Here is a 12,210-nt window from a genome sequence, read left to right as displayed (position 1 = left end):
TAATATGACTAGCCCTTTCAGTCATACTTGTACTTTTTAAAAATGGAACATTGTCCATCACAATGCAGGTTAGGAAGAGCTTTATTGAATTAAAAAAAAAAAATTTTTTTTGTCTTTGGTAATGTGGTAAGAGAGTGACCTAACTTCCAATCCGTATAGCAGGCTCTGCTTCTTTGTACAGTACAAGTAAATGACTGCAATTACAGTACTGTCACCAGACCTCTGGATAACTAAAATATCAGTCTAGCTAAGAACTCATTTATTTAAATAAATATAAAGTACAACACATTTTTGGTATGGGTCCAAAACTTAAAACCTGACCTTTCTGGTCAGGTGAGTGGAGTGGAGTAAAGCAAGGAACAGAACAAAAATTTCCTTTCTAACTCAAAACACAGTTATTGTCTGTTGGATTAACCTACTGGTTACTACTAAATTCAAAATTCAAACCAGATAAGAGAAAAAAATTCTATAGCAATATTATAATAAAATATTAACATAAAATAGATTAAAATATATTTTTAAAATGTATTTTTGAAAAGCTGTTATAACTTTCCAATTAAAGTAGAAAAGAACTCAAATAAACACTTAAAAAATTTTATGTTTTGCAAATGCCCAAAAATGGAAATCCTAATTCCATGTCTTTGTTCATTACTTCTCATAACCAAAACTTTTAAAAAGAGTTAATTACTTTTCATTTTTGGAAATACGCCATGCCAACTTGAATGAATGCATGAGACTGAGTAAGAATGTATGAATATATGTTTACAATGAATGCCAACTAGAAATGTTTACTTTTGCTCAAATCTGCATTTTCCCAGGGTCTCAGATATAACTAGCTTTAGGAATAACTTTTAAAGCATTAAAAGAACCCTTAAAGCATTCTTGGTTTTTCCTTTCTACGTCAGAGGTTTACTTCCTGAGCTATGATAAAACCTAATCTCAGGGCAGGACAAAAGAATCAAGCCTCTAGTTCTCAGCCATACTTACTGAAGCCTGGTTAAGTGCCTCCTTTATAGTACAAGCAACAAATGTAATTGCCTCATGGCCTGCGGGTGTCCATTTAACAAAAGCAGCTTTTGGGAACCAACCCACAGGTGTTACCTTTCTCGATTCAAGTGAAATCTGATGAAAAGAGTCCACAATATCAAATAACACATTTACTAAACTAATCAAACTCACTTATTATTTGATTAAGCAAAGATTATCTAATTAAGAAAAAGTTCTGACTGAAGAGCAAGATATTTGTATGTTTGACCTTTCAAAAGTTTCAAAAAACACAAAATCCTAATAACAGACTGATTTTTAACTAACTGTTTGTTTGCCAGATATTTTAAAATGTGTAATCAGCAAAGGCAGGGTATGCACTGGCCCTATTGCGCATGCCTCCTTAATGGTTCTTCTAAAATGACTGTGAATGTAAAGGAAATAATAATTATTAAAGTAACAAACAAAAATCATAAAGGTAATAGGAGAGGGCAAAGTTTTTGGAATCCTTTTCTGACATCATTATTTTTTCCTTTTCCTGAAATATATAGGAAAAGGAGAGGCATACACACCTTAGGAAAGCAATCAGATAAAGACTTGGGTTTTTTTGTTTTGTTTTTTGTGGGTTTTTTTTTTTTTTTTTTTGGCAAAAGCAAATGAAAGTGGTATATCAACAACACCGTAAAGTATTTCATTTTCCACATGTATTTTAAAGATTTTGTTTTGTGTCTCACAGAATGATGAATGTAAAATATAAAATGCATAATTTCCCTGCCCAGGAAAAAAGTCCATATGATGAATGTACATTCACAACATGTCATTTTAGTTTAACAATACCCAAATAATTGTTATTTATGTTACTATCTTTCAGGTAAGTAGAATCGAGTCAAATTAGTATACCATTATGTGGTTAATGCATAGTCTGCTTAATCATGGCTTATATAACCAAAACATAGTCATGGTTAAGACGCTATGTACACAAACTACTGGAGAGAATACTTGCAAAATGAGATCATTTATTAATTATATAGTTCTAAAAGAACTTCATAAAGCCCAGTATTTGTATGACTCCTGCAATGGCAGTAAATAATTGTTGGAGTCTATCTTCCTATATACACCAACAAAACTATAGATAAAGACATATATGTCAAAAAGTGAAGCATTAAATCCCCTGAGAGAAAATCAAGTAGAAAGGTTTTTAGGAACACAAAGCTGAGAAAACATTATTAATCTTTAATTTTGTAAAATGGGGCTGTCTCAAGCGTCAGTTATGGGTACCTTTGAAAGCAAAACTCAAGGAACAGTCTCACTAATACTCTATTTTTACTGACATTCTCATTGCCAGAACTTTTTGCCCACATTTGTCTCCCTGAGTAGAATATCTGGAGTCATAAGGGAGGTGCTCCCAAAGGCTAGATGCATGACAAAGGGATTAACATTTATAAGGACCAGGCAAGGAACAGTTAACACAGTGATTATTTCAGTAGATACTATCTCTATGCAGTCCTGCTTCTTTTTCTTCCCATTTAAATTCTGACTTATTACTAACCTATCCCACATCATTCCTGGGGACTGTTATTGCCTTTCCCTACTTAAAAATGGTGCCACTTTAGGTTCATAGCCAATTATCATTAAAGAGGAATTTACGCCAAAGTTCTAGTAAGCTACTCCTACAGCACTGTGGTGAGGGTATGTGTGATGGGGGATGCTTTTAACTAAAGGTTCTCTTTTATTATCGAGCATCTCCCTGCTGAGTGGGTTTAGAGCTTAGTCTAAGACTTGGCTTGCTCATTCTCATAGCTACTGCAAGCAAGCTAAGCTCCTTCATCTTCTCCTTAAGTACTCAATACCTCCATCCAGCCTGAACAGGAATTTCTGATGGGTTGTTTGTATGGTGGTTAAAATTACAGTCCACAGGGTCATAGTCCTGAGTTCAAACTGTAGCTCTGCCACTTACTAGTTAAACACCTTGGACAGGTTATTTAAACCTCATCTGAAAAACTGGGACTAATGAATGCCTTACAGAAACATTCTGAAAACCAAATAACACATAAGGCTCCTGGCACCCAGTAAGCACTCACTAAATATTAGCTATTGTTATGAACAGTTGCTCCAGCTGCTGGATGAATGACGCCTGCCGGGCTTTCTTTGTTCCTGGTTTCTTATGCAGCCTATCCAGTTCTCTGCAAAGTGAACTGTGCTTTGCAATTTCACTTCAGTTATGTTTTTGGTCTTTTTCTTTTACACTGTATTCAATTATATAGTTCTGGTACTAGCCAAAACTTTGAATTAAATCCAATATAATTAAAAATGTACATTAGTTGTGAATAGATGCCATATTAATTATGCCAACTGATTTAATGAAATTCAGTTTTTAAGACCAAATCATCCAAATGTAGCAAAGACTAACATTTTTATTCTTTTAACAGGCATCTTTTTGAAGCAATGTTTATTAAATATCAAATGCCTAAGCACTTCCTTATGGAGCATTTACTTCTTCAGGACCGTCTACCAACTTGTCAGAAGGCAGAGGAAGGGGGAAAAGTGTTGGGATTAAAGCTAGTAAATAGGCCAGCGATCTAATCCCAGCGATCTAATACTAACATCTCAATCCTACAGATTTTTTTTTCCTAGGACAATGGATTATTTGGTCTCTGACTTCTTTTTTGTTCTATTTGTAACAAGGTTACCTGCTGTTTTTGGATTAGTATTTAAGAGAAGTTCCTTATATTCTCATTTCAAGACTATGTCTGTACTCTCATTTTAATATAGCCTGATGTACACTCTGGTTCTCATATTCCAAAAGATGAGCCTAACTTAATGAAACACAGGTATCTGAAAGAGTAGTAGAAAATAGCAGTAAATATGTAAATAATGACTTTTCTCATGTTCTCAGAAAAAGTCTAAATAGTAAATCAGATGCCTACTATACAGAATATGTGCTAATAGGTTTCCACCAAATTTTTGATTCCTGAGACTTCAAATAATTCTTCCCAGTCAAAACTCATCCCTATTTGGATTTATTCCTATAGATGAATCTCTGTAGCGCTTTTTGATTTCTTATGGACCAGTGCATAACTGCATCATATAGGGATTGGCTAAAAAACTGATTTATACCTGAAATGGTACTAGAAATAAAAGATCAGTAGTAGAAAAGAGTCCATACTCCAAAAAATAAAGGATTAAAATAAAATACGTGGATCTTTTTGTACCTGATATTTCTAGTATCTTAAAAAAAAAAAGCATTGTGTTGCATGATTTTCTTTGATAGACACTTCTCCTATTTATCAAAACCAGAACTCTAATGTCCCATACCCTGGAAGTTATTTAGAATGATGTCTAGCTTTGTGAATACAAAGTTGCAAATTAGGCAGGTAGATGACAGATGACATTTTTTGTGATGATGTAAGATACGAAGAGAATAGCTGAAGACCTTTAAAAAGTGAGGTTGATCTCTGGGGGCTGAGAGCATCAAAACACTGTTTTGACTAAGAGATCATGAAAATATACTGTGGGCATCAAGGAGGGAATAGTATAGCACCCAAACATCATTCTGGGAAAGAATTTGTTTTCTTCCCACTTCCAATAATTTCATTGCCATTGTATTCATTTAAAGTACAACCTATCATAGACTTATTATACAGGCTTCTAGACTACTCCAAAACTGAGTATATCTTCTCTCCATTTCCCAAATTAACATCTCCCTCAGAACCCCTTATTTTTTTTTTTAATTTTATTTATTTTTGGCTGCGTTGGGTCTTCGTTGCGGTGCGTGGGCTTTCTCTAGTTGTGGCGAGTGGGGGCCACTCTTTGTTGCGGTGCACGGGCTTCTCATTGTGGTGACTTCTTTTGTCGCGGAGTATGGGCTCTGAGCGTGCGGGCTTCAGTAGTTGCAGCACACAGGCTCAGTAGTTGTGGCATGCGGGCCCTAGAGCGTGTGGGCTTCAGTAGTTGCGGCACGTGGGCTCCGTAGTTGTGGCTCGCAGGCTCTAGAGCTCAGGCTCAGTAGTTGTGGCACACGGGCTTAGTTGTTCTGCAGCACGTGGGATCTTCCCGGACCAGGGGTCAAACCCGTGTCCCCTGCACTGGCAGGCGGGCTCTTAACCACTGCTCCATCAGGGAAGTCCAGACCCCTTATTTTAATGCACCACCTACCCCTATTGCTAGAGCCAGAAACTTGGGTCAGTCTTAAGACTTTCAATTCCATTTCTTCCAACATCCAATCCTGTCTAGATATTCCCTTAATCTTTCTCCAAATTTTGTACTGCTTTCCATTCTTCATGTTATTATCTCAATTATGTCTTACAGCCTATTTATTAACTGGTTTCCCTGCCTCTGGCCTCTCCTACTCCAACCATCCTCTACTATTCTATACTAAATATCAGGGTGATCTTTTAAAAGCTAAGTCTGATAATGTTACTCCCAGGAATTCCCTGGGGGTCCAGTGGTTAGGACTCCACATTTCCACTGCAGGGGGCACAGGTTTGATCCCTGGTCAGGGAACTAAGATCCCACAACGTGTGATGTGGACACACACACACACACACACACACACACACACACAAAGTTACTCCCCTGCTTGAGACTTACAAGGAACTGAGCCCTGATCACCTTTTCATTTTTATCTCTGTTCACTACCCACCCCTCCCCACTATATGTCCCAGACATAGGAACTTACTTTTGGCAGCTACCCAAAGCACAGTGCTGCACTCTCACTTTTAGATCTTCTAAATATGCTGCTTGCTTTGGCTAGCTCCTACTTATCCTTGAGAACTTCAACTCAGGTTTTACCTCCCCAGTCTGTAGTAATCCTATCCACCCCAGTCTAGATAAGTATCCTCTATTACACCATTTTGTAATTCCTTGTCCAGTCCCCCAACTGGACTACAAACTCCAGAAGCTGTACTGTCCAACATGGTCGCCACTAGTAACATATATGACTATTCAATCTTACAAGTTATATAAAACTAAAAATTCAGTTCCTCAGACACACTAGCCACGTTTCCTGTGCTCAATAGCCACATGAACCTAGTGGCTACCATACTGGACAGGCCAGATATAGACTATTCCATTTTTGCAGAAAGTTCTATTGGACAGCCTGCAGGCAGGGACTTGATCTACTTTAACATGGTGGTGGCCCTCAGGTAAGCATTCAGTAATACCTGGAATTAATGAATGCATGAATAAATAATAGGAAAGTTGAGAAGTTATTGTCTGGCAAATTTGCCCACCCTACATTCTCCTGAAGGCTTTTTACGTTTTCTCTCCCTCCCCCCAGGTCCAGCGGTTTCCGCTGCTCCTGGGACACAGCCTCATGAAGGAAGATGCCTGATGCTGGGATTGGTTTGGGGTTAGGTACATTTGCAGTTAGGGTCAGAAGTGCGTATCAGTCTATGTCCCCAGACCTACTCTGCCTTTCTTTACATAGGGAAGTCAGGTCAAATTTCAAGTCTCTTCAGATGACAGGAGGTTTTTCTAATCCTTCCTGATTTAGAGATTCATACACACAATGTAAAGGAAGTAGATCAGAATCTTAAGTTGCATCTTAGAATTTTAAATCACTCACCCTATAGTTTTAGGTACTTTATCTCCCTTCCCTGTTGGCTCTGTATGTCTGTGTAGTAGACATGCAAGCATTAGCTATGCCAAACTAAACGATTCCTAAATTTTCTTAAAATAGTTATGAAAATTCCAACCCAGGAGGAAGCACTCTCGCATATCTAGGTTAGCAGTATAATGGCTTGTAATGTCAATATTTTCAGCTATTTTACTATCTTCAACTGTTTTATAACATGCATACTTGCTTTTAAATCTGTAATTTCTCTTTTCCTTTCTTATTTTAGGTAGAAAATAGTTTACTAGAATGAGAATGCTTTTATAGACTAAGATTAAGTGGGTCACAGAAATCTGTAGAATTTTGATTGCCCAAAGTGGTAACAGAAGAACTTCATTTAGTTGCTTATTTCAGAAGACATCTGAACATATTCCACTTAGTCCAGCAGATCACTGTATCAGGTTAGGAAGCCACATGACACTTGGAACACATTCTCTTTACGACCGACCATCAGAGTGGGAGTCTGCCTCAGATGCTTACACTGAACAGCAGCATTACAATTTCAGTCTTAGTAATTTTTCCCAATTACTTTTTTTTATAAATTTATTTATTTATTTTGGCTGCGTTGGGTATTTGTTGCTGCGTGCGGGCTTTCTCTAGTTGCAGGGAGCAGGGTCTACTCTTCATTGTGGCTTCTCTTGTTGTGGAGCACGGGCTCTAGGTGCACGGGCTTCAGTAGTTGTGGCATGTGGGCTCAGTAGCTGTGGCTTGCGGGCTCTAGAGCACAGGCTCAGTAGTTGTGGCGCACGGGGTTAGTGGCTCCGCAGCATGTGGCATCTTCCCGGAGCAGGGCTCGAACCCGTGTCCCCTGCACTGGCAGGCGGATCCTTAACCACTGCGCCACCTACTTTTAAGCAACCTGAAAGTACAGAGGTCTCATATAACTTGCAGATAAAACTATATGTAATATGGCATTTTACTGAATTGCATAAATGCCTCCCCAGAATCCCACCCATGGCACTGACTTTCCAACTTTGAGTGGTTAAAATATTTTCAGGTGAGCAAAACATGTTAGTTTCAGGAAGAGTTGCTACCCTGTCAGTAGAAATGTTGATTTTCATAAATACATATACATACATATACATACTCAAACATATATTAAGATAAAATACATTTCTACAAAATAATATTTTATAAACTACATATTTTTTGTTAAACTAAGATCAAATTATTCTGAAAATGTTCAGGGAACACATCAGAAAATGCTTAAGTAGTGGGAGCCTCAAAGATGATTCTTTAGTGTTAACATCAGAAGAAAAACACCTCAGAATTGTAAACACTAAGTCAAATTTATCTTCAGAATTGTTAGCTATAGGATGAAAAAGTCACGTCATCTCCGCAGTGAACTTCACTTTAGCAAAAAAGTAAACATATTTCCTCTGCATCAGCTGCAATCAAGGCATTAGCAGTATGCCATGATTGATTACCCTGGGAGCCGTTGCTGAGAAATGGATGTGAAGCACAGGTTTTTATCACTATAGTCTGCAAAAAGCAAGTCCCTTGTTTAGATATCCTAGTTGTAATAAGTGACATTATTAGGTAGTTCTTCTATTTAAATGACATAAGGATTTAGTGTATCAGCAGCTTATAATAAACAAACCCTTTCAATCTGATGATTCCTCTCCCTACAGAGAAGTACTTTTTCTGTTTATAATACAAGTGGTAATAGAAGACCATATGGCTGTGACTTTTAGCTAAAGTAAATGACATTTAAACAAACAGAAAAACAGCATTAGGATATTCAAGGATTTGAACTATAACGTAAATACACAGTACATGTTGGGGGCTATCAGTGTTTATAAAGTGACCATTTTCTAATGTTTCCCAATTAGTGAGATTGTTTTTCAGCTGGCCAATCAGTTTTGTTTAAATATTTTTCAATACACAGTAAAACAAATTTATTACTAGCATATTACCCCATTTCCAAGTTCTCCTTTTAAGAACACTATACCACCAGAGCATCCTGAGAACATTTAATCAGTTCTGAAATGTGAAAATGTCTCTATTTCTTACATTTCTGCCAATAACAATAATGATGTTGTTATTAACATACTCTACAATTCCAAAAGAAAAATGTAAGAAATACTACATTTCTTATGCGCCTACCATCCCTCTACTGTGGTGACAGACTAGCATTTGATGAACATTTCACCTTTTGTGTATGATACTGGAATCTGTGTTATCAAGAACCGAAAAGCTTTATATAACTGGATATTTTGATAGGTCAAAAATAAAAGTAAAAACATAATGTTTCTAATAAGCACAGATACATTTCCTGTAACAAGAGCAAAAGATGCTACGCTTTACCTACAGGAAAATGCTGAAATCTCCGTGATCATATTGCTATTAACATGCGCATCTTCAACAGGGTGGCTGCTATGGCTGAGAAACTAAAATTCCATAAACAGAGTTTTAATTATTTGAAAGATTTAGAAAAAAAGATCCTTCATTTTATAATAAACAACCACTGGAAAGCAGAAGTTTACACTTAAAGGAACAGTTTACCAGCTTCCGATAACAACTCATCCATCTTTAATCTGCCAACCAATAAAAGAATCAAAAGAACAAAACACCTGTAGAGTTGTTACATATGTCCAAAGGCACATCATTTCTACTGAAATGTAGAAAACTCTCATTACCACACAAACTAACTAGTAGGTACTGCATGTTGCAAGGGCAACTTAGCCTTCAGAGTAACAAAACCACCACACCATTTCTGGAGAACCAAATCTTCCCTCAAAATGAGAGCAAGGTAACTCCAGGGTACCTCAATTCCACCAGTCCTTCAGAAGATTTAGATGAGACCAAGTTCAGAGCACTCCAAACTAATTATTCAAAGCCAGGTGAATGTTTAATCTGCTTTAATAAAAGGGCTGAAAACTATCATTCATTCCAAATAGAAGTCACTTGGGGAAAGAAACGTTTAATCAGCACAATGCTGTGCTGGTACAAAGTCACAGGGGCATTCCAATATTTTCTGTAACATTTACCTGCAGTTATGGAAGATGGTCAAGTAGCCCTACCATGGAAGTAGCTTAGCTTTCAAGTCTTCTATGAAGACTAGAATGAACACAGATGGGCCAGTTCAGCATTAGCATACAGTGTGGTGAGCGACAGGAACATCTATATTACTGAAAAATAGAACATCATGCACTTTACTCCAGAGCGAGTTTGCAGCAGAAACTAGAAGAAACTGAGAATAGAAACTAAAATAAAACACTGTCAGACTCTAGTCATATATCCATTTGTCCACCCTTCAAGTATTTTTAAAGTACCTACTAGATGCCAAATAAAAGTTTAGGTGTTGGGGAATCAGCTGAGATCAAAACAAATCTCTGCCATTAAGAACCTTACATTTGGGCTTCCCTGGTGGCGCAGTGGTTGGGAATCTGCCTGCTGGTGCAGGGGACACGGGTTCGAGCCCTGGTCTGGGAGGATCCCGCATGCCGCGGAGCGGCTGGGCCCGTGAGCCGCGATTGCTGAGCCTGCATGTCTGGAGCCTGTGCTCGGCAGCAGGAGGCCGCGATGGTGAGAGGCCCAAGCACAGCGATGAAGAGTGGCCCCCACTTGCCGCAACTGGTGAGAGCCCTCGCACGGAAACGAAGACCCAACATAGCCATAAAAATTAAAAATAAATAAATAAATAAAAATTAAAAAAAAAAAAAAAGAACCTTACATTCTAGAGCAAGGGTCAGCAAACTTTTTCTGTAAGAGGCCAGACAGTAAATAGCTAAGCTTTGCAGACCATAGAGTCTCTGTTACAATGACTCAACTCTGCTGTTTTACTGAAAAGCAGTCACAGACAATATGTAAATGAATGAGTGTGGCCATGTTCCAATGAAACTTTAATTACAAGAACAGGCAGCAGGAAGATTGTAGGTCTAGTAGGCCATCAAAAGGACCATGGCTTTAATTATGAGATGGGGGGGCCACTGAACTCTTTGGGTAGAAGAGTAACATTATTTTTATGAAAAAGCATCATTATTAAAAAGGATCATTTCAGCTACTATGTGAAGAGTAGTCAGTAAAGGGGCAAGGAGGCAAGAAGATGGGAAAGGTATAAGCTCAGAGAGAAGTTCAGAAGTTACTGCAAGAAAACAAGAGTGAGATGAATTTGTCTTGCACCAGGATGGTAGCAGTGATGGGGGCAAGATGTCGTCTAATTCTGATTATATTTACAAGATATAGTCATCATGATTTGCTAGTAGATTGGATGGGAGGGTGAAAGAGGAAGGGAGGCAAGGATGACTCCAAGGTTTATGACCTGAGTGAGCAGAAGAACGGTGGCGCCTTTACCGTGATTGGGAAATACATGTGGGACGAGCCAGTTTTGGAAGGAAAATCAGTTTAGTTTTGGACATATTAAGTTCAAGGTGACCATTATATACTAAGGTGGAGATATTAAACAGACTATCAGATATATGATTCTGGAGTTCAGGAAAGAAGTTGTGATTGATATAAATTTAGGTCTTAAGTTAGATAGTATTTAAAACCATGAGACAGGAAGAGGTCACCTTAAGTGCATGTATATAAACAAAAGAAGTTTAAAATACAAACCCTTAGTTACTCCAATATTTGGAGGAACCAACAAAGGACACTCAGAAGAAGCAGAAAGAGAGGTAGAAAACCTAAAGAGAGTGGTATCCCCAAAACTAAGTGAAACCAGGCTTTAAGAACTACTTCAAATACTAACAATAGGTCAAGTAAAACGAGGAGTGAAAGCTGACCACTGGATCAACAACAGAGAAGTCATCAGTGACTCTTAACAAGAACTGTTTCAGTGAAGTGCTGGGGACCAAAGTCTAAGTGGAATGAGTTCAAAAGAGAATATAAAGTTCAGAGTCGAGTCAGTAAGTATGCACGACTCTTTCCTATAGGAGGATGTGGTGCCAAAGGAGTTTGTTCGTTTAGATGGGAGATTTTATAGCATGTTTGTTTGCTGATAGGAACTTACTGTATTCCAAAATGACTAACTATACCACAGATACACTATGGATTAAAATCACAGCCCTGAACTATCACACAATGTTATCCTGAGAAAGATTATAAAGTGTTTTTGTTTCTTTATTAGCGTTATAAGAAAATTTTACTATATTTCCTGAGTCCTGGCCCTATATTCCCTAGGGGAATAGAGACTACGTTAAATCCCTTGCTGTGCAGATCAACAGGAGAATGCCAGTTCATTTAATGTATTTCCTACCTGCTAAATGCTTCTTCCAACTAAATTATTTTTGGCAAATTAGTGGCTTCTAGCAGCAAACTGAGGAATTCCTATAGTATAGAAAGGAAAGTTATTCAAGATGTTTGAGCTGAGTATAATTTGTTTCTTTTGAGAGTCACAAATTAAGCTCATTTCCTAGTAGCCAATGCTCAGTCCATAACCCAAGGAAAAAAATTACTGGCCTCAATACCATGAAAATAAGCAAAACCCACTGCAATAGGACCTTGATAGGGACTGCTTAGTTTCCAAATGCTTAATGTAAAAAATAAATCACCTTTCGTAAGTGCTGCTTGCCACATGAACTTTTAGAACTCTGGAATGAATAAAATGGTTTCACATCACTTAACCAATGATCTGTTTATATTCTTTTTTGCCAACTTACAAACAATGT

General features: G+C 37.7%; 1 protein-coding gene across 6 annotated transcripts in view; it reads right to left on the bottom strand.

The window, feature by feature from the left end:
* Positions 1 to 12,210, bottom strand: part of IMMP1L (inner mitochondrial membrane peptidase subunit 1) — a 74,541-nt gene that overhangs the window by 6,543 nt on the left and 55,788 nt on the right. The window contains exons 6-7 of one of the 6 annotated variants that reach the window (XR_450901.2): positions 11,799 to 11,869; positions 9,589 to 9,729 (exon numbers count right to left, since the gene is read on the bottom strand). The exons of the other annotated variants lie outside the window; for them this stretch is intronic. The gene's annotated coding sequence lies outside the window, so the exon portion shown is untranslated. The remainder of the gene's footprint in view (positions 1 to 9,588; positions 9,730 to 11,798; positions 11,870 to 12,210) is intronic. 6 annotated transcript variants of the gene reach the window in all.

This window comes from Balaenoptera acutorostrata, chromosome 9, assembly GCF_949987535.1.
Source record: "Balaenoptera acutorostrata chromosome 9, mBalAcu1.1, whole genome shotgun sequence".
NCBI lineage: Eukaryota > Metazoa > Chordata > Mammalia > Artiodactyla > Balaenopteridae > Balaenoptera > Balaenoptera acutorostrata.
The sequence above is the reverse complement of the archived record's forward strand: the minus strand, read 5'-3'. Positions and strand labels throughout refer to the sequence as shown.